Source organism: Panicum virgatum, chromosome 6K (genome assembly GCF_016808335.1).
Source record: "Panicum virgatum strain AP13 chromosome 6K, P.virgatum_v5, whole genome shotgun sequence".
In the NCBI taxonomy this organism is placed as follows: domain Eukaryota; kingdom Viridiplantae; phylum Streptophyta; class Magnoliopsida; order Poales; family Poaceae; genus Panicum; species Panicum virgatum.
This window is the reverse complement of record NC_053141.1, coordinates 7,079,865-7,102,385: the sequence shown is the minus strand read 5'-3', so window position 1 is coordinate 7,102,385 and position 22,521 is coordinate 7,079,865.

The following is a 22,521-nucleotide window of genomic DNA, read 5'->3' as shown; positions in this document are numbered from 1 at the left end:
AGTGATAGAATAGGTATCACCACCAGTCCGCAATACGACCTAGTGGTGATGTCTGCTATCACCGCCGATTCCATCTAGACCCGGCGGTGATCGATAGATTGTCACCACCAGTTGGTTCAAACCAGCAGTGCTAAGGCGTTTGCAATGACAAGTTTTGTAGTAGTGAGGGTGTTTGCAGATGGAATACAAGGTGTCTGCTTTTGGAAGGTTTTGAGAGAGTGACTTTTGCCCAATTTTGTTGGCAATGTAGTAGTCTAAGGGCATCCCACCCTGCATGTAGGATTATTTTGCATAGCATTAAGTATATTATCTTATAAGATTTTTAGCTTATGTGGTATCATAATAAATGGGAGAGAGAGTAGAGAGATGAAGAAATCAGGTCTCATGCTAGGTCTAGTGTCAACATGAAAATCGATTCGATAAACACTATCAAGTTGTGCATTGAGCTGGAGTGAGGTGGTGTCTTCATAATAAGTGGAGAAAAAATATGGTAAGTGGAGGAGAGAGAGCGTTAAATAGGAATCCACACCAAGTGTTGGTGTTTTTATTATCAACCTACCGAGGGGATACCCCGAGGTAGTAGATTGTAGGAAAGGTTTCGCTGAGATCAGAAACTCGAAGGTGCACACAACACAAGATTTAGACAAGTTCAGAAAATAGTGTAATACTCTATGCCATGTTTGGTGGTTTGCATTGCTTGATGTTGGAATATATTTTGGAGGTGTCCCTGTCATGTCTTATATAGTCTGGGCGGAGGGTTACAGGTATCCTAGCCTGGTATGAGCTTAGAGTCCTCCTCGGACTATACCCAAGTAGTTCTCTTTTATATCAACTAGTCCTACTAGTATCTGAGTATTTTAAAAGAAGGCATAAGGTAGAAAGATACATGCCACGTTAGTAGTCCCGTGGCTTCCGGTCCGACGAGCTTCCGAGCTCTTCGTAGTCGACTAATGCAGGCTTTCAAGTACTTCTGGAAACATTTACGAGTTCTTTGTTATGATATTTACCTTGGACCATGTCTTCCAAGTATTTCTCTTACTGTGACGAGGCTATGAGGTTCTCTTGCTCCGAATATCTTTCAATCATCAAGAAATAATCTTTTCGTGGGGTGCGATAAAAATCGCACTCTATATAGAGTAGCCCCGAGTCTCAGGTTGAACCGAAGAATTAGATTGAGAGTCAAACCAGTGTTTTCACCTTCCAAAATATTAAAAACATCTTCTAGATGGACACGTCACATAGCCCTCGAGCTTTTGAAGCAAATTCCCTATTTGGAAATAAGTGTCAAAATGCATCGCGGCTCTTTCTTTAGAAATATGAAATAATCTCTAATTTAATGGCTAGATTAGACCTCGAGTTTAAAATTTGAAAAATCCCTCATTTTGGGATAAAATCTCTAAAATAATGGTTAAATGATTAAACTCCGGTGAGAAACCCTCAAAAGCCGCTCAAATTGGATCTTATCCAAAAAAAATCCTGCTTACCATGAGCTATTAAGCCTATGCTAACAAAGGGTTATTGATGGTGGATGAGTACCGCAAGCAGGGATTCGGGGGGACCCCATTTAGAGATCCGACCAGAGGTGTAACATGTAGCAAGATTCGTTCGGTTGCAGAGATGGGTGACACAGGGATATAGATATATTCAAGTCGTCCGGAAGCGTAACACCCTACGTCCTATGAGTTCTTGGTTATCCGTAATCACTGTGTTCGGCTGGTGGATTGAGCCTCCAGCCCTCCAGCCTCCAGCCCTCCAGCCACCAGCCAGATAACAGTGTTTTTCTCTCATACCACTCCAGCTCCAGCCTACCGAACATGATGAATAGCCGTTCTCCTCTCCTGAGCTCTCTGGGTCTCAAAGGATGGGATCCCTTTACACATCGCCCTATTCTCCTATTCATAGTCTCCATCTCGTGTCGAGGAAGCCTCTCCTGCCGAGTGTGAATGCGGCGGGGCTGTGATGGACACCGCCTTGTAGGTGGTGCCTGTAGACCTTGTAGGTGGTGCCTTTTTTATTTTTACATTTTTCAAAAAAAAAATTTACAGAAATATATTTTTGGATTTAGGTTTTACAGATCTAGACCCCTACCGCCCGGCAGGGGGGCAGCAGGGGGCCTACCGCCCGGCAGGTGGGCGGTAGAGACCTATATGTAAATAAAAATAAATTTTTTTTGCGCAGAGGTCCTTGGAGGGAGCCTGCCGCCCCCCTGCCGGGCGGCAGGCCCCCTGCCGCCAACTGGTGGGGCGGCAGGGGGCCTGCCGCCCGGCAGGGGGGCGGCAGGCTCCCTCCTCAAATATAAAACTCCAACCCTTCCCTCTGCACCCTCATTTTCTGCCCACGAGATCCAGAGAGGGGAGAGGGAGAGAGGAGGGGTGAGGGAGGTAAAAAAAACCGGCGAAGCCCTGCAGGATTTTTGATCCGAACCGCAGGTAACCAATATTTCTCATCTTTGTCATTCCAGATTTTTTTTATTTAATTTTATGATTAGTATTTTTTATTGTTGTAAACTTAGGGTTCAGATTAGTGGTTATAATTGAAGGCATAGTATATTTTTAGATATTAGATTAATTAAAATGAAGTCTTTGCACTTCCAGATATGTCGAGCAAAGTGGCATTTCAAGTTCATTACGGTGACTTCTATAGAATTACTCATGATTCCTATGGAGTAAATCTATCAGCATTGGAAAGAAGACAGTGCAGTCTAGACAAACCCCTAGAGAGGAGTTTTGAGTCCATACGGAAATGTCTTCACAAGATGTTCAATGTGAATTCAAAGACCCATTTGCTTACGGTTCATACCTTGACTTCCTGGGAAGCTAATGGGGATTTCTGGGAGTTGACGCATATAAATAGTACGGAAGAATGGCAACATTACATGCACACAGCTCTTGAAAGTGGGTGGCCTCTCGCAATGGTAATTCAGAATCACCAGAAGACCGGTGATTTAGGTGAAGGGTCAACACACACAACATCTGACTGCAATGAAGAGATGGAAGAGGATAAAGAAGAAGAGAACGTGCAAGCTCCAGAACCAGAACCACAAGGTTTAGCAGATGAAGGCGAGCGGATACCTGGAATTGTGGAGGATATGGAGAAAGAAGACCAGGATGCACAAATAATAGAGCAATGTGGGGACTCATCAGACGATGAGGACGATGAGCGCTTCCCAGTGCTAGGTGAATGGCGTAAAGAGGGTTTTGGTAATCCAGTGGTACAAGATATTAGATGTCCGGAGTTTGAATACAGAGTGAATAAGGTCATACAAGGGGCAAAGTATCGTACCATTGAGGATGTGAAGGATGCTGTGAAGCTCTGGGCTATATCTCTGAGGAAGGAATTCAGAGTACTGAAGTCTAGCAGCAAAGAATACGAGGTGAGGTGTGCAGATAGAGACTGTACATGGCGAGTGCATGCATACAAGGGAAAGTTCAAGACACACTGGGAATGTTCAATTGTTACACCACATACTTGTAGAATGACAGGTGTAGTGGGACATCATCGTAATATCACATCAACTTTCGTGGCTAAGAAGATGTATGGGGTGATTCTTGACAAAATGGATTATGAGCCTGCATTGATAATTAGGGACATCGAACAGAATTTCCAGTATGTGATCAGCTATGCAAAGGCTTGGCGAGCTAAACAAAAAGTATTTGAGATGAGATTTGGCACTTATGAAGCATCATATGACAACCTACCTCGTATGCTTGAAGCAATTGTGCAAAGAAATCCTGGAAGTGTTTTTGATACATACAGTTTACCGTGCTTGTCAGGGGGGCCAAGCATTCTGCTGCGAGCTTTCTTCTGCATTGGAGCATGTGTGAGGGCATTCATTTACTGCCTTCTTGTTCTGTGTATTGACGGCACTTTCCTGACAGGGAAATATAAGGGAACAATATTGACGGCAATCGGAATTGATTGCAACAAGAAGATAGTTCCCATTGCCTTTGCCTTTGTTGAGAATGAGAACACAGAAAGCTGGTACTGGTTTCTTGAATGTCTGAAGATTCACGTTGTTGCTGGAAGGCCTAATGTTTGTCTTATCAGTGATAGGCATGCAGGTCTACTTGCAGCTATAAGGCAGCTCCAAGAAGGTAGTCAATTTTCACCTCCTATATGGCCAGATGTTGTCAATAGGTGGTGTGTGAGGCATATGGCTGCTAACTTTTATGAGCGGTTCAAGAATAAGGATCTGATGAATTTGTTCAAGCGATTGTGCACTCAGAATCAGCAGAGGAAGTTTGATGCTTTGTGGGTTATAATTGATGACATGAGTGCTGAATTGCTTAAGAGCCAGGCCTCATCATCCAGCAGGAGGCGTTCTACAGATTCATTAGTTGGACATGCTAAGCCATTTTCACAGTGGATTGATGGTGCACCTAAAGAGAAATGGTCACTTCTGTATGACACAGATGGGAGACGTTATGGGATCGAGACGACCAACCATGCTGAATGTTACAATATGGTAATGCGTCGTGTTCGTGGATTTCCTCTTGTTGGCATTGTTGAGTTCATCATGTATGGATGCATAAGGTATTTTCGGGAGCGATACACATCAGCCGCTCCCTTACTTAATGATCCAGGAGTGCATTTTTGCAGAAGGGTCAATGAGTACATGGAGAAAAAAGTTGAAAAGGCTCGATTTCACTCAGTCATATCGATGGGCACAAAGGAGCAAAGATTTGAGGTATCATGCAGGGACAGGACCGGACAGGGTGTCCGCAGACAAAGGGTAATTCAAGAAGTTTTGATAACCATTGACGGGAGGGTGTTCTGCCGATGTCAGAAGCCAAAGGTGCATCACTTACCATGCTCCCATGTCATCGCGGCTATTTCTGTATCTGGGTTAGATGTTGCGTCATATGTTTCTCAATATTTCACAAAAGAAGCCACAGCACAGACTTGATGTCATGAGATATACGGCATTGGTAGTCTAGGCCCATTCACTCAAAAAAATCTCCATCCAATTCTCATCCCTGATGCAGCTACGAAGCGGGGCATAGGCCGAAGGCAGACACGTCGTATCCGGAACGGAATGGACAAGGCCGAGGCTGGAAAGAAGAAAAAACATTGCAACTTGTGTGGAGCGGACGGTCACACTTACAAGAAGTGCCCACAGCTATCAGTACCCAATGCTACTGCCGAGGCTGGACCTTCCAGGAATCCGACGGATGGATCGGCTCCACCTACAAGAATTCGCCGCATCTAGTTGTGCATTTATTTGTGTGTACGAAATTAAGTATATTGTGTATGTACTATGTCTAAATGTCTTGTTTAACTAGTTGGCAGTGCGTATTTCTATAGAATTTGGTTGTAATGAACGTAACCTTTAATGTAATATCTTATGTGGTATCTTGTTTAACGTTATATTTATATATCGTTCATTGTATCAAATTGGCTAGCCCCAAATGCTTGGACACATAATGTGACACATAGAAGATAGCTAAATGAGTACACATCCATGATACTGAAGAATCCAAATTATTTCAGTACAATTTGCTTCACAATCTAGACCGATGAACAATATATGTTACACATTATTTCATGAAATCATCTAGGTAGTCACGCACAGGGGGAGGAACATCATCTCTTGGAGGCCATGGTTTGGGTGGCATGAAATCATCTAAGTCGTGATCCCAGTTAACAGAACTTGGTGCTGGAGGTGGTGCAGTTTGACTTGACGAACCTCTTGACTTTCCCTTTCTCTCTTTTATGGTTCTACTTTCATGTACAGGGGGAGGAACATCAGGTGTTCGAGGCCACGATTTGGGGGGCATAAAGTCATCCATATCGTCATCCTAATTAACACAACTAGGTGCTCGAGGTGGTGCAGCACGACTTGACGAACCTCCGGTCACGTGTTCTTGCGGAGGCCGAGAACTATGACCCGAAGATCTTTTCCACCTCCTTCGTCTAGTTTGCGGCATAACTCCACCGAAGATACATACCAATTTTTTGAAATTTGGTATCGATTTGTTAATCAACTCCGTGTCCTCGGGGTAATCCTAGCATATAATTACACAATAATTTTACTATTTCGTAAATATGGATTACAAATAACGGACGTGATTAGAACTGAATAAGAGTTACCTTAATGTGCATCTCATACACCTCTGGCCGCATCCATATCTTACGAGTAGTTTGTAAGAATCCAATAACATGTTGATGATTCGCTAGTTCACATACCCTCATGTATATCTTCCTACGTTCTAGCAGGTATTCCTTTAAATCTTGCATTGTAATACCTCGAAACAATATCAAATATTTAAACTCAACTAATTTGGACAACACCATCTCTATCGTACCATCCGCTAATGGATCCAACTTCTTACTGATTACAAGACGTGTCATGATCTCAAGAAATATACTGGATTTTTCTTCGGTCCATGAAAATCCAACAGAATTGGAGGCAGACATTGCCTTATGCTGCAATAGTTGAGAAATATTGGTTACCTGCGGTTCGGATCAAAAATCCTGCAGGGCTTCGCCAGTTTTTTTACCTCCCTCACCCCTCCTCTCTCCCTCTCCCCTCTCTGGATCTCGTGGGCAGAAAATGAGGGCGCAGAGGGAAGGGTTGCAGTTTTATATTTGAGAAGGGAGCCTGCCGCCCCCCTGCCGGGCGGCAGGCCCCCTGCCGCCCCACCAGTTGGCGGCAGGGGGCTTGCCGTCCGGCAGGGGGGCGGCAGGCTCCCTCCAAGGACCTCTGCGCAAAAAAAATTTATTTTTATTTACATATAGGTCCCTACCGCCCACCTGCCGGGCGGTAGGCCCCCTGCCGCCCCCCTGCCGGGCGGTTGGGGTCTAGATCTGTAAAACCTAAATCCAAAAATATATTTATGTAAATTTTTTTTTGAAAAATGTAAAAATAAAAAAGGCTAATTATGTGGGTTACTGTAGCACTTATGGCTAATTATGCACTAATTAGACTCAAAAGATTCGTCTACATTCAAACTGTGCAATTAGTTTTATTTTTTAACTATATTTAATACTACATGTATGTATTTAAAGGGGAGGTAAAAATTTTTGGGTGAAAATTTTTGTTAACTAAACGGGCTAACGCGCGGTGGCAGAGGTGGGCCCTATCCCCACCGTCCACCACCAGGTTGATGGCACGGGGCTCTGGGTCGTGTCCTCCGAGCCGGCTTCTACGCCGTCTGTGGGCACAGCTACTCCGTAATCACGTTGTTTTACGAGAAAACCACGCTGTTCTCGGACTACGCACCAAGGGTGATACTGAGGCACAGTAAATGGTCCCGATTGCGGTTGTGATGCGGTATGGTAAAAACATCTGCTGGGTTGGTTCCTTAGGCTTCCTCCAATAGTTCCCCCATCCAACTCCCCCTAAATGTACATTTTATTATTTTTTACTACCTCTCCTTAAAAGATTCCTCCCCCTATAACTCCTCCTCTCCAACCATTCTCTCTATACACTCCCCCTAAACCAACTACCATCTTTTTTTATTCATTTGAATTTCTCATTCGAACACAACGTATATGGACTATACGCGATGCGTATTTGTATAAATGAACAGTAACAATTTTAATTTCGGCATGCATTTTGATATTTGCTTTACAATTAATTTGTTATTAATTTTTAATTCATATTAAAATTTAATTATGTAATTCAGAGGCTTGTGGTGGAAGAATCGTACCCGTTCTGCTGTGCATTTGTCATGATACGGGAGTAACTTGTGTTGGAAGGAAGTCGGAGGCTTGTGACAGAAGCTTGGCTGAATCTTGCGGAGGAAGATTCTTCCATCGCAAGCTTGTAGCCGCTATATAATCGACGCTGGGCAACCCAAACGTATTGATCCACTCAGTTGATCCTATCTGTTGTGAACCACAAACACTATGGCAGATGACAACCTCACCGCCGCCGCGATCTTCCAGTGGGTGAGCAGCAGTAGAGCCAGGCTACTGATCGACGACGATGACGACACCGCCGTCGTCGGTCACATGAACCACGAAGAAGAAGCAAGGCGCCGGGAAGGCGGGAGGCGTGGTTCCGTTCCCGGTCACATCGTGATCGACCGGGAACATGGTTCTGGGCATGCAAGGATCATGGCGGACTACTTTGTAGAGAACCCGGTGTACACTAATGCTCATTTCCGTCGCCGGTACTTGTCATTTTTTGTTCTCGTTGTGCATAGGGGGAAAAGGTTTGTTTGCTGACTCATGCTATTTGTGTAGGTACCGAATGAGGCGTGCCTTGTTCCTTCGCATCATGGAAAGCGTGACGGCGAGGGACCCTTGGGTTCTCTTGCCAGCCTGATGCGACGGGGAAAATGGGTCTATCCCCGTTGCAGAAGTGCATCGCGCCATTACGCATCCTGGCGTACGGTGTTCCGGCCGATGCGGTTGACGAGTACATGCGCATCGCAGAGTCCACCTCGTTGGAGGCTCTGAACCGGTTTTGCGCAGCGGTGATTGAGCTCTTTGAGGAGCAGTACCTCCGCACACCTACTGCGACGGATGTCGCGGCTCTCCTTGCATTCAACAGCACTCGTGGGTTTTCGGGTATGTTGGGGAGCATAGATTGCATGCATTGGGAGTGGAAGAACTGTCCAACCGCTTGGAAGGGCATGTTCACTGGCCGTGGGAAGCAATCCTCGATGGTGCTAGAGGCAGTGGCTTCCCATGACCTATGGATATGGCATGCATATTTCGGGATGCCCGGTAGTAACAATGATATCAATGTGCTGCACAACAAGCATACAAAGCGGTGATGACAAAAAAAAGGATTGCAAAAATATTAGTCATGACAAAACCTGGCGCCCACAAGCTCTGCCATTAACAGATAGAAAAGGAACCAAGATATCTCACAGTAGACATATAGCAAGCATTGGAGTAAAGGAAAAAATAAGCAAAACCATGCAGCATTCATATTCATTAGGCACATATAAGATTGGACATTTATATCTCAGCCGAAATGAAACAGGATAATAAGGTGTAGCATGACACCCACACGAGTTCAGTTCATACAATATGATACTTGAAATATGTCAACATGCAACCATACTAATATATAACACGATCCGAGCCCATTGCAACTATATATGTCAACATACAACCATACTAATATATATGTCAACTTGAAAAGGGTAACCTTGACACCCTAATGAAGGCCATTGCAGGTGTTTCCATGTTCAGCAATATGGATTGCACAAAGCCCAGCAAAATCAATCCAAGGAGGTAAAGCTAAATCAATCCCTAGATCTACTATGTCCCCCACTACAACTATGAGCAAGTATTAAACTGCATGCACACCCTCTTGCTATGCATCCGGGCTAATTGTCATGATGAAGGATGATGATGCTGGTTTCTCTTGCTCCTTCCTTGGTATATATGTACTGCGTTCTTGCTATCTAGTACTACTCAACAACACATTTATATAGAGATTTGTCTTTCTGCAGCCAACCAGCCAGCCTAGTGAGCGAGTATATTCAGGAGAGGAAGCAGGAAGCAGGCAAGGATGAGAGCAGATCAAGCGATAGTACACGACCAATCGGGAAAGGGCAGGAATCAGGATCCCATCCCTTGCCAAGTGCCATGTTCTTCCACTTTGGACGCCCACAAGCAGAAGCCCCCATTCCACTCCGCTCCCCGAAATCTGGACGGCCAAGTGAACCCAGATGCAAGCAATGACATCTTCTCCAACAACGAGCTTCAGAATATTACCTCGCAGATCCGCGGTGCTTCTTGCGGGGAGGCTTCGGTGATGAGCTCTGCGAGCGCCGCCAGATCCCGCCGCGCCGCTTCTTCCCCCCTGAACTGGATCCGCTTCCCGCGCGCGGGGTGCTCGTGGATCTAGCCCCGCGCCGCCGACCCCCCACACCAGCAACGTCGCCGGAACGCCCGCCCCCGCTGCCAACCAGATCAATCGCCACCACCTCGCGCACCTCGCTCCCGGCCTCCAGCTTCAAAGAACCAGCAACTTCGCCGCCGCCTCCCTCGCTCCCGCTTTCGCTCCCGGCGCGTGAGAACGGTAGCAACCAACGGCCGGCGCATCCAGGGACGCCGAGATCCCCCCACATATGGGGATAGGAACGACCTCACCGGACGTGGGGGGGACGAAGCTCGGGGAACCGTTGGAGCACTCTCGGGGAATACTGTAGCCTCTACATAGGGGGAGGGGGGCTCTTTCGGGGAACCGTTGGAGCTCGCCTTAGAGGGGAAGGGAATTCCCCCTCTTGGTGGAAGGCACTGCGCAGACTGGTCGCCAGCCCCCCCTAGGGTGGGCCCCTAGGTTCAGAGCTTCTCCCTAGTCCATTTTTGAGCTGGAAAAGAGAGTCATGGCCCACGGGCCCTGATTTTGTCCAAGGTTAGGGATACCCCCATTCTCGTAACACTGATAATTATCCTTCACGCCTCCAATCTTAGGCCCTGTTTGTTTGAGGTTCACGGCAATTTTTCTGCATGAAAAGTCAGAAGCTTAAATAAACAACGAACTTCTCGCGCAGGTTCCGGAAAGCCAAGCTCAGAAAAGCTAAATTTATATGTAAAGCTGAAAAGCTCAGTTTTCTTAGCTTTTAGCTTTTTGAGTCTAAAAGGTTAAAAGCATCATCTAAAAGCTATTATTAGTTTTTCAGGGTGTGCCATATTATGAAGGAAAAAGTCCACTTTTGCCCCTTAACTATTGTGTTGGTCTAACTGTAACTCTCAACCACAAAACCATCTAGTACCAGTACCCCAACTACTAAAACTGTCCACTTTTAGCACCTGGGTCTGATTTTGGTGGTTTTCATCTGACGTGGCACATGTTGACCGGTATTGACCTGATGACATGGACAGAGAGGGCCACGTTGGTCGGCATATCGGCTTCTCCGCCTACCACCGCCATCGGCAACCCCTCCGACGCTGTTCCCCTCCGTCGGCGCTGCCTCCCCTCCCGCCTCCATCTCGGCCTGACCCCGACCCCGTACCCTGCCATACAGGCTGCAGCGGCGGCAACACATGCGCCCTTCCATAGGGGCTCGCCGAGCTCATGGCTGCGGTGGCTGTAACAGAACCGCCCAAATTAAACCGGCTTAAGTGTGCTAACAATCATCTTAATGGTTAATTAAGCTACCACGCACTTAAAATGATGTAATCCGGTTGTCTGTCTGGTTAAGGATCAAAAAACACTAGAAGTCTCGCACGAAGACGAGCACAGATGATTACAAGCAGACAAAAAATTGTATTATTTAATTTACAAAGCAGAGCTTTACGAAATGAGTTTTGAACAAATTATCAGAGTTCAACATGCAGCGGAATTTAAATAGAAGTTTAGTTTGAAAACAACAATAACTACGAAGGCATGAGGATGTCACAGCGAGCCCACTGGTGTGAATCCAGGTTAGCTCCAACCAGCAACAAACACCTGAAAACAGGATAACAACAAACCCTGAGTATACTAATACTCAGCAAGGCTTACCCGACTACGGGTATACTTAGCCCACTATCTAGACATATAAAGCTTTTTGGCTCTGGAGTTTATTTTGCTGGAAAGGCTACTAACAATGGATCCTTACTTTCAAATTTTAGCTCAAGTTAAGTATAAACCGTATCAGCGAGGTTTGCCTGAATTTCTAGAGCACACATGGTAGAACAGAGAAATCCTCTGGTAATATCACAATCTAGTTCTCTTCATTCCATTCTCATTTCAAGTTCTTACTATGATGTGACAAAGAGATCAAGGCTCTCATAATCGCGAGTCACGGCGAATCGATCCGATTTAACCTTGCAAGGTGGACCAAACTCACACGACACATGCAAACCACGCCGGGCCACACGCATCAACTGTTCTCGTCATTACCACGACACCTGAACCACGCCTGCCAAAACCCGGGTGAAGGGCCCCTCATGGTGAACTCCCAGAGAACCCGGAGGCGACATACACTCCAACACCCGCCATCATTCCTCTCCCAGAGTAGCAGGTCACAATTCAAGCTATCATTGTAAATCAGGTCTACAGCTTGCCGGTTTCGACTACCTCCTACTTCCGGCATGTGGTTAGTACTGTTCAATCCTCGATCAACACTGCCAACAATGGTACGGTCCTCAATCGACACAGGCGGAGGCTTAATTTCCATCCATTTCATAACCATAACCAAATCCATCTCCGCCCGGTCTCCATTTCTCTTTCCTCATTGATTCATTCTCAAGTACTTTGCCAGAAGTAACAAGGACCTATATCTCGCGAGTGACAGGAATCACTCGACTTCTACCGAGTCCTAATTAAGCATTGCAATACTAACGACCTGCACAATAGTAGAGTAATTGAGGAAACCTAGGGATCATGCATTTACGGTTCCAATCAACTCCTAGAAACGTAAATGCATAATAATTATATAATAAATGTTGAATACCGAAATTAAGGGTTATGCTCTGGGGCTTGCCTGAGAGTAACACTAAGTCAGTGTTGGTTAGATGATACTCGCTTGGCGAGCGTCTGCCTTCGGCCATGCACATCGGGATCCATCCATCTGTCTTCTGGATATGTCCACCAACATTGTCTTCGGTTTCAGCTCCAACATCACGTCCTTCATATGGTTCATCTATCGTATCTGAATGAGATGCGACAATGCATATGTATGAATGCATGAAAGTGCAACACGCAAGGCATTCATAAAAGTATAACATACTAGCATAAGCACCTAGAGCTATTTAACTTAACCATCACTCAAGCATCTCATAGGAGATGACAAGCACATCAAGCATGCCAGACAAATTGACTTAAATTAAACCATTGCAAGCATCCACCATTTAGGAATTAGCCAAACCTTCTAGCCAACAAAAGTTAACATGATTCACCCAAAAAGGACATACTTGATGTATTGAACCATGCAGAAAGAATTGCTTAGCAATATTTTTAGAAAGTGAAAGATATAGCTAGGAACTAAACAAATGCAAAAACTTAACTTGAGGACATGATCTAGTAACCAAAATTTACCAGCATGATGAGATATTGATAAAGCATTCAACAATATTTTTCCAACATTTATTGATAACAAAAAGTATTTAATTTAGCCTCAACAAGACAAACTGAACAAAAATAGATTTACAAACATTCACAAAGCTTCTGGTTCTGAAATTTTTACAGTGAATTAAACATGCAAATAGTAATCTACTCCATAAATTTCACAATTTTTTTACTTCTAGAACTGTAGATATTAAATAAACAAGCTAAAACAAGTATTAACCATGATTAAATCAAAACATCACAGAAACAACAAACAAACAGCAGGTTAAATATTTTCCCTAAGTTCTACATGCCAAAACAAAACTAACCCAATTGGTTTTACATTTTACCATTTTTCTACTATTTACTATGCATTTTCAAAGCTTGCAACCACTTAAACTAACCTTTAATCTAGAGCAAAAATTATTTAGAAACGGAAGATCAACCTGTAAGGAAAGTTGTATATCCTAGAACAAGGAATCCTACAAATTTTAGTTTGTATTTTTCTGATTTTTCTATGATTTACTATAATTTTCCAAAGTTTCAGCCAGTTTTTTGCAAAAAAGGCCTTCGCAGCACTATTCATATGAGTCTATATCTATGCAAAAAAAACCCTGGACTTGTGTCAATTGTTGCCCAAGGTCCCTAGTCGCAATTTGGAACAGAGGAGCGGACGTGGAGCTCGATTCCTGCGACGATGCTCACCGGCGGCGAGGGGAAAGAGGGGGAGGAGCAAGAGGAGGTCGAGCTCTACCCGTTGGTGGGTTCGGACGGGGTTGGGGCGGCCGGAGAGGGGCTCTCGCTATGAGGTGGGGGCGGCGGCGCTCCGGCGAGCAAGGGAGGGCGCGACTGGGTCGATGAACTTCCTTGGAAGGTGGGGAACGCGGCTGGGTGGTCATTTGGGGAGGAAGGAGGCCGAAGGTAGGGGCTCCATGGCGAGCTCCGCTCGGCGGCGACAATAGCGGGTGGCGGCGGCCCTATGCGCGCAGAGAAGCTCGGCCCAGCTCTAGGAGGAGTGGAGAGGGGAAAGGGAGGGAGAGCAAGCGCCTGGGCTTGAGGGAAGGGCCTGGGGTTTGAGGGGCGAGGGCATGACGCAGGGGTGGCGCTCGACCGGCGATGGCGTGCGAGCAGAGCTCGGCTCGGGGAGAGGGCAAGAGTGGAGAGGAGAAAGGCGAGTTGGCTTGGCAGATGGATAAGGACGGAGCGAGCGGAGGACGAGGTTCGCCGCGACGGCCGACGCGTGGCGGTCGCTGACGCTGTTGCCGTTGCCGGCATGGGCACGTACGGCGTTGCAGGCGAGCACAGGAAACTCGTTTGACTCGATTTTAACAAAATTTTGACCGCCCAAAACTCAAAATTTCATACTGGAACTTGAAATTTGGCCAAATTAGAAGTTGTAGAGGGTGAGAAGATCTACAACTTTAGTTTTGGGCAAAACTTGATTTGAGTCTTGGATTTGGGAGAAAATAGTGGTCAAAGCTCAGTCAAGATTTGAAATTAACTAAGCTAATGATCATGATTAAGTGATGATTAGTGACTAAGGCACAAAATTAACACCTGGGGTGTTACAGCCCTTCCCCCTTAAAAGCATCTCGTCTCGAGATTCGGAGCGAAAGACTTGCAAGGGAAAAGGAGCAGATTACCACCAAAGTCAGCAGGAAAGAGTCACCAGATAAGGTTGTGGCTGACGGTATCCCATGCAAATAAGGATTGAGAAGTCAGAGAAAGATTTAGAGAGCAAAGTGGTCTATCCAGAAACACAACATCTCCATCAATTTTTGTCTGACCAATAACTTGTCGCACTTTAAGTGTTGTATGCCCTCTTATTCCAACGATGATGGCACAAGTTGCTTTATCATCTCAGTAGTCTTCTAGCATTTTCGTCCATTAGCAGTTCTTTCAAAGATCATCCCCTTGGTAACTTCAGAAGAAAGACTCACTAGATTTAGGTCCGATATAGAGATCTCCAAACAGAACAACAAACGCTAGATGCGGGAAAGGCCCACGAAGAGATAGCATACTGACAAAATTGCATAAAGGACCCTAATTAACAAATTCGATACCAGCACGTGCTGAGCAGCACAACCATGTGTCGATCGCTCATCGGAGACCCTCGGTTTCATTACGGCGCCGTCAGGCATACTTCCAACGAGAAATCCCATGTAGCATAAATAGATCGTGCATGGATAAGCATTACGAGACAGAGGGATAGCAAGGAGGTGATCCAAAAATGGAGGCATAACATGAGAGCAACAGAGATTACCTAATTAATGATCAACATGCCATTTAGTCCGGTTGGCTATCAACACGAGGTCAAGGCTAATAACCATTCATATGCCTGAGGAAAGTAGAGATGAAATAGGCAGAACATGTGGAACAAAACTGATATACCATCCAGAGACCTGGCTGATAAAGCAATGACATGATTTGCAAGGGAAAGATTCTGAGACCAAGGCAGAAAAAGAGATTAACATTGCACCAGATCATCTTTAGGATAAGCAATAGAGAGGTTCAACAATGAATGCCAGGTACGGTTTTGACCAACAAGCCCCTGAACATACCACAGACATAGACAAGCACTTGGTGAAACTTGGCTAGGGTAAGCGGGTCAACGAAAAGGTCTACCGGATGCATAGATCTAGATTTTTGCAGCACAAACAACTGTAACTAGCACTGCATATAAGATTTTCTAGCTCCAAACCTTGATCAGGATCATTTATGGAACTCATAAGATTACGAACGCATTCCAGAACTAGGATTTTACCACTAAGGCGAAAGGAACTTCCTCTTTGCATGCAACCAGGGACGGCTCTTGCTGACGACAACGCTTTTAAGAAACATTGAACTCGATTCGTACACGACCTTTCAACTAGATAGGATAACTGAGTGATGTAAGGTTTTCCGATCAAGAAGAAAAGATCAAACAAAACAAAGAATGACGATGAGACAAGGTGATCAAGTTCTCATAGAGCTAAGATCACAACATGAGGAAAACAAATGTCGGCGAGATTCATCACAAGACTTATGGATAGCAAGTGAGGATAGTACGAGAGATTGATTTACGAGTGGTGTTTGGAACATTCCAGCTCAGAGTTTATTACCTGCATGATTTGCATGATGCTAGTTGTAAAACATGTTCATTTATGCTAATGTAATGTCATGATGGGATGTCCCATGCACAAAATAAAATGGCGCATGTGACATGATGCATTTGCCATGATGTCGACTCAATGATGCATACATCATGGCGCATGTGACATGATGCATTTGCCATGATGTCGACTCAATGATGCATACATCATGATGCATAATGACAATGCTCTTGAGTGATGCTCGCCATGAGATGCATGAGTATGATGCACGCACATATGAGTTGAGGATGCACCTGATTCACACCCCGTAACCGTCCTCGCAAGACTTCCACCTGGTTAGTTCTATATCCTTGAGGATCAAATGTTAGGACACTAGTAAGGTTGCATAAAAGGGGATTGCAGTAAGTTACGTCACATATACCTAGGCACCAGCGTGCTCCTAGTGGCTCAATCATGTGGCTGCAGCGCACATGAGGCCCTAGGTTCTGACACGGCATCAGGGTCATGTGATTTAACACTGCCACAAGAAAAAGAGGAATAGCAACCCAGTAGTGCCAGCAACGACAAAATAGGTTAAAAGGAACCGAAGACAACTCGAAGTTCTACTCGGAGCACACCATTAGTCAGCCCACATTTTACAAATGATGATGCGAATCCATGCACTGAGCGATGACATGAAATGATGTGGTGCATAACTATTGCAGTAATGAATGTATTCAAAAAGTTATTACTGTCATGAATCTTTTAATTTAACCAGAAATTAACTGAGTAAGAATGAAGGTACAAGTTTCGGATGTTGGAATCAGAATAGCCAGCAATATAAGGTACAACATCAAGAGAGGATAGAACGATCACTGAATGATAGATTGAAGGGTTTGCTGACAATATCAAGGTTTAGCCATTAAAGGAAAAGCTCAAAGCTTTGCCGGAACAGATTCAAGGCATTCAGCGAGGGTTTGATTTGAATGACAAGATAAGATTTACAATAAGGTTCGCACATGATCTAAAGGCTCTGATTTCCGAAAGATCTTCTCAACCCATGATTAGGCTTAGCAGATTACGTTAGCTCCCCTACTACAACACAAAATCTAGGCGGACATTTAGGTAAAAGCAACACATTTTAGTAAAACAAAGCAACAAGCAAGGTGATCACCCAAACTAAGACGACATGATGCATGCACGTTCTATTCATTACTCACCCAAACAATTGCCAATAACTAGGCATACGGGAACAACTGGTGGCACAATACATATTCTCCCTATATATACTAGCCGTTCTTACGATCATAACTTATGTAACATGGTTAGTGTACCTGCAGAAGAACACAAGATATAACCACTTCTAGACCCTTCGTGCCAGCACACACGAACGGCCCCCATGTGTCCTACGCCACACGGGTAACGCATATGCAGTTTCCCACATATTCACACATACATTACCATCCACTATAGAAATGGCACCCAAACATTCGACTCTGAATGGACAGCGCTGCATATGTCATAATAACGTATTCACTTCCCGTACACTCGTCTTACGGGACATCCAAGGGCAGATGTGTCCCAAGGGTCACGGTCATGGCCAACCACATGACAGGTCTACATCTCGTAACATTGCCTTACGAGATGGCTGTGGTTACAATCACACGGTAAGAAATCCGCACTCCATATCAGGCGGCAGATAGCGACAGGCTCGTTTGAATGGAGCCTCATCACCTCCTCGTATGCTCATCATACGGGACCCGCGCACGTATGAAACACGTGGGCTATTCTAAAGGACTACCAAGAATGCTTATCTTGCTTACCTTAGCGTAGGTGCGTCGTTACAGATATTAAATATCGGTTGTGCCAGAAAGTAAGTTTTAACAGAAAGTAAAGTGCTGGAAGTGTTGGAATAAAATAGATACATAGATGCCACCATGACTAAATAAACTTAGGTAGGGCATACGAGCTATCTATCTTATTCCTTAGCGTAACTAGCATCAAATTTTCAAAACCAACAATTTTGCAAACTAAAAATTAGTTTTAAACTTAATTAAGCATGCAAGTAATCATCCCTAGTGTGTTTCGGCTCTGATACCAGCTGTAACAGAACCGCCCAAATTAAACCGGCATAAGTGCGCTAACTATCATCTTAATGGTTAATCAAGTTATCACGTACTTAAAATGGTGTAATCCGGTCATCTGTCTGGTTAAGGATCGAAAAACACTAGAAGTCTCGCACGAAGACGAGCACAGATGATTACAAGTAGACAAAAATTTCTCAAATTTAATTTACAAAGCAGAGCTTTATGAAATGAGTTTTAAACAAATTATCAGAGTTCAACATGTAGCAGAATTTAAATAGATGTTTAGTTTGAAAACAATGAGAACTACGAAGGCGTGAGGATGTCACAGCGAGCCCACTGGTGTGAATCCTGGTTAGCTCCAACCAGCAACAAACACCTGAAAACAGGATAACAACAAACCCTGAGTATACTAATACTCAGCAAGGCTTACCCGACTATGGGTATACTTAGCCCACTATCTAGATATGCAAAGCTTTTTGGCTCTGGAGTTTATTTTGCTGGAAAAACTACTAACAATGGATCCTTACTTTCAAATTTTAGCTCAAGTTTAGTATAAACTGTATCAGCGAGGTTTGCCTGAATTTCTAGAGCACACATGGTAGAACAGAGAAATCCTCTAGTAATATCACAATCCAGTTCTCTTCATTCCATTCTCATTTCAAGTTCTTACTAAGATGTGACAAAGAGATCAAGGTTCTCATAACCGCGAGTCACGGCGAATCGATCCGATTTAACCTTGCAAGGTGGACCTAACTCACACGACACATGCAAACCACGCCGGGCCACACGCATCAACTGTTCTCGTCATTACCACGACACCTGAACCACGCCTGCCAAAACCCGGGTGAAGAGCCCCTCACGGCGAACTCCCAGAGAACCCGCAGGCGACATATACTCCAACACCCTCAATCATTCCACTCCCAGAGTACCAGGTCACAATTCAAGCTATCATTGTAAATCAGGTCTACAGCTTGCCGGTTTCGACTACCATCTACTTCCGGCATGTGGTTAGTACTGTTCAATCCTCGATCAACACTGCCAACAATGGTACGGTACTCAGTCGACACAGGCGGAGGCTTACTTTCCATCCATTTCATAACCATAACCAAATCCATCTCCGCCCGGTCTCCATTTCTCTTTCCTCATTGATTCATTCTCAAGTACTTTGCCAGAAGTAACAAGGACCTATATCTCGCGAGTGACAGAAATCACTCGACTTCTACCGAGTCCTAATTAAGCATTGCAATACTAACAACCTGCACACTAGTAGAGTAACTGAGAAAACCTAGGGATCATGCATCTATGGTTCCAATTAACTCCTAGAAATGTAAATGCATAATAATTATATAATAAATATTGAATACCGAAATTAAGAGTTATGCTCCGGGGCATGTCTAAGAGTAACACTAAGTCAGTGTTGGTTAGATGATACTCGCTTGGCGAGCATCTGCCTTTGGCCATGCACATCGGGATCCATCCATCTGTCTTCTGGATATGTCCACCAACATCGTCTTCGGTTTCGGCTCCAACCATCACTGAAGCATCTCATAGGAGATGACAAGCACATCAAGCATGCCACACAAATTGACTTAAATTAAACCATTGCAAGCATCCACCATTCAGGAATTAGCCAAACCTTCTAGCCAACAAAAGTTAACATGATTCACCCAAAAAGGACATACTTGATGTATTGAACCGTGCAGAAAGAATTGCTTAGCAATACTTTTAGAAAGTGAAAGATATAGCTAGGAACTAAACAAATGCAAAAACTTATCTTGAGGACATGATCTAGTAACCAAAATTTACCAGCATGATGACCTATTGATAAAGCATTCAACAATATTTTGCCAACATTTATTGATAACAAAAAGTATTTAATTTAGCCTCAACAAGACAAGCTGAACAAAAATATATTTACAAACATGCACATAGCTTCTGGTTCTGAAATTTTTACAGTGAATTATACATGCAAATAGAAAGCTACTGCATAAATTTCACAATTTTTGGACTTCTAGAACTGCAGATATTAAATAAACAAGCTAAAACAAGTATTAACCATGATTAAATCAAAACATCACAGAAACAATAAACAAACAGCAAGTTAAATATTTTTCCTAAGTTCTACATGCCAAAAAAAACTAACCCAATGGGTTTTACATTTTTACCATTTTTCTACTATTTACTATGCATTTTCAAAGCTTGCAACCACTTAAAACAACCTTTAATCTAGAGTAAAAACTATTTAGAAACTGAAGATCAACCTGTAAGGAAAGTTGTAGATCCTAGAACAAGGAATCCAACAAATTTTAGCCAATTTATTGCAAAAAGAACCCTTCGCAACACTATTCATATGAGTCTATATCTGTGCAGAAAACCCCCTGGACTTGTGTCAATTGTTGCCCGAGGTCTCTGGTCGCGATTTGGAACAGAGGAGCGCACGGGGAGCACGATTCCGGCGACGATGCTCACCGGCGGCGAGCGGAAAGAGGGGGAGGAGCAAGAGGTCGAGCTCTACCCGTTGGTGGGTTCGGACAGGGTTGGGGGCGGTCGGAGAGGGGCTCTTCGCTGCGAGGTCGGGGTAGCGGTGATGGTGCTCCGCGGCGGCGGCTCTCCGGCGAGCTAGGGAGGGCGCGGCTGGGTCGATGAACTTCCTTGGAAGGGAGGGAACGCAGCTGGGTGGTCGTTTGGGGAGGAAAGAGGCCGAAGGTAGGTGCTCCATGGCGAGCTCCGCTCGGCGATGACAATAGCGGGTGGCGGCGGCCCTGTGCGCGCAGAGAAGCTCGACCCGGCTCTGGGTGGAGTGGAGAGGGGAAAGGGAGGGAGAGCGTGCGCCTGGGCTCGAGGGAAGGGCCTAGGGTTTGAGGGGCGAGGGCATGACGCAGGGGTGGCGCTCGGCCGGCGATGGCGTGCGAGCAGAGCTCGGCTTGGGGAGAGGGCGAGAGTGGAGCGGAGAAAGGCGAGTTGGCTTCGCAGATGGATAAGGACGGAGCGAGCGGAGGATGAGGTTCGCCGCGACGGTCGACGTGTGGCGGTCGCCGGCGCTGTTGCCGTCGCCGGCATGGGCGCGTACGGCGTCGCAGGCGAGCACAGGAAACTCGTTTGACTCGATTTTAACAAAATTTTGACCGCCCAAAACTCAAAATTTCATACTGGAACTTGAAATTTGGCCAAATTAGAAGTTGTAGAGGGTGAGAAGATCTACAACTTTAGTTTTTGGCAAAACTTGATTTGAGTCTTGGATTTGGGAGAAAATAGTGGTCAAAGCTCAGTCAAGATTTGAAATTAACTAAGCTTACATGATTTACACTAATGATCATGATTATGTGATGATTAGTGACTAAGGCACAAAATTAACACCTGGGGTGTTACAGTGGCGGCTTGCCATACAAGCTGCAGCCACGCGGGAGGGCAAGCAGCAGAGCACCTGTGACATATCGGCGCACCCCGAGTGGGAGGGGGTGAGCGTGGTCCATGAACCCCCATGGAGGTGTGGCTGGATGTGAGCGTGGCGTGGTGCGGACGTCCTAAAGTCCGGCGACGGGCACGGCAGTGGAGGGGCAGGGTGGCGCGGCGGCCAGCAGGGCCAGGCAAAGCTGGCATGACCGGCGGCGCGGCACAGGCCCACGCGGGTAGGGCCTGTTGCGTGCGGCGGCGGGAACAGGGTGGGCCGGCGGCGGCGTTGCGGTGTTCCGAGCGGCTCGGCGCCGGAATTGAAGGGAAAGGGACCAGGGAGGCCGAGGGGCTCACAACGAACTCATTTTGGGGGTTGATTTGGGCAGAGGAGGGCCGGAGAAGCGGATCGATGTGGGGGGCAGGGCTTGGTGGTGCTCCAATGGCGTGCGGCGGCAGGGCTACTAATTCCAGCGGATTCAACTGAGGAGCTTGGGTAAGTAGCGGGGAAGGTGGAGAGGGTGGTGAGGAAGCTCGGAGCACGAGAAATCAAAAGGGGATGGAGCGTGGTCGGCGAATTTTGGCCGGCAATGAAGTTCTACTTGACTCGGCTGTTTCTGAGGAAGAAGGAAGAAGAAGAGATAGGGAGAGCAAGGGGAGATCGGCCGGCCTGGGCAGAAATAGGGCGGGGAGGGCGGCAACGTGGAGGAGGCCGAGGAGGGAGGGAGTCGGCCATGGACGCGGCAGCTGCTCCGCCCCTACTCCGGGCCCTGCTCGTCGGAGAGAGAGCATCGCGCCTCTGCAGGGTTCATCGACCGGCCAATATCTGCTCCGCCGCTGCGGCGCGGCGGCCTCCTCTCGGCGTCCTCGGGCCCCAGCGCGCTCCCCTTCGCCTCCCGTGGCATGGCGAGCAGAGGCGGCAGTGCTGCTTCCCCCTCAGTGCCAGAGGCCGACCTCAACGCAGCGGCGGTGGTAATGGCCGGGCGCTTTGGGGCCATGGGGGCGGCGAGTGCGGAGGGGAGGTACGGGCGCG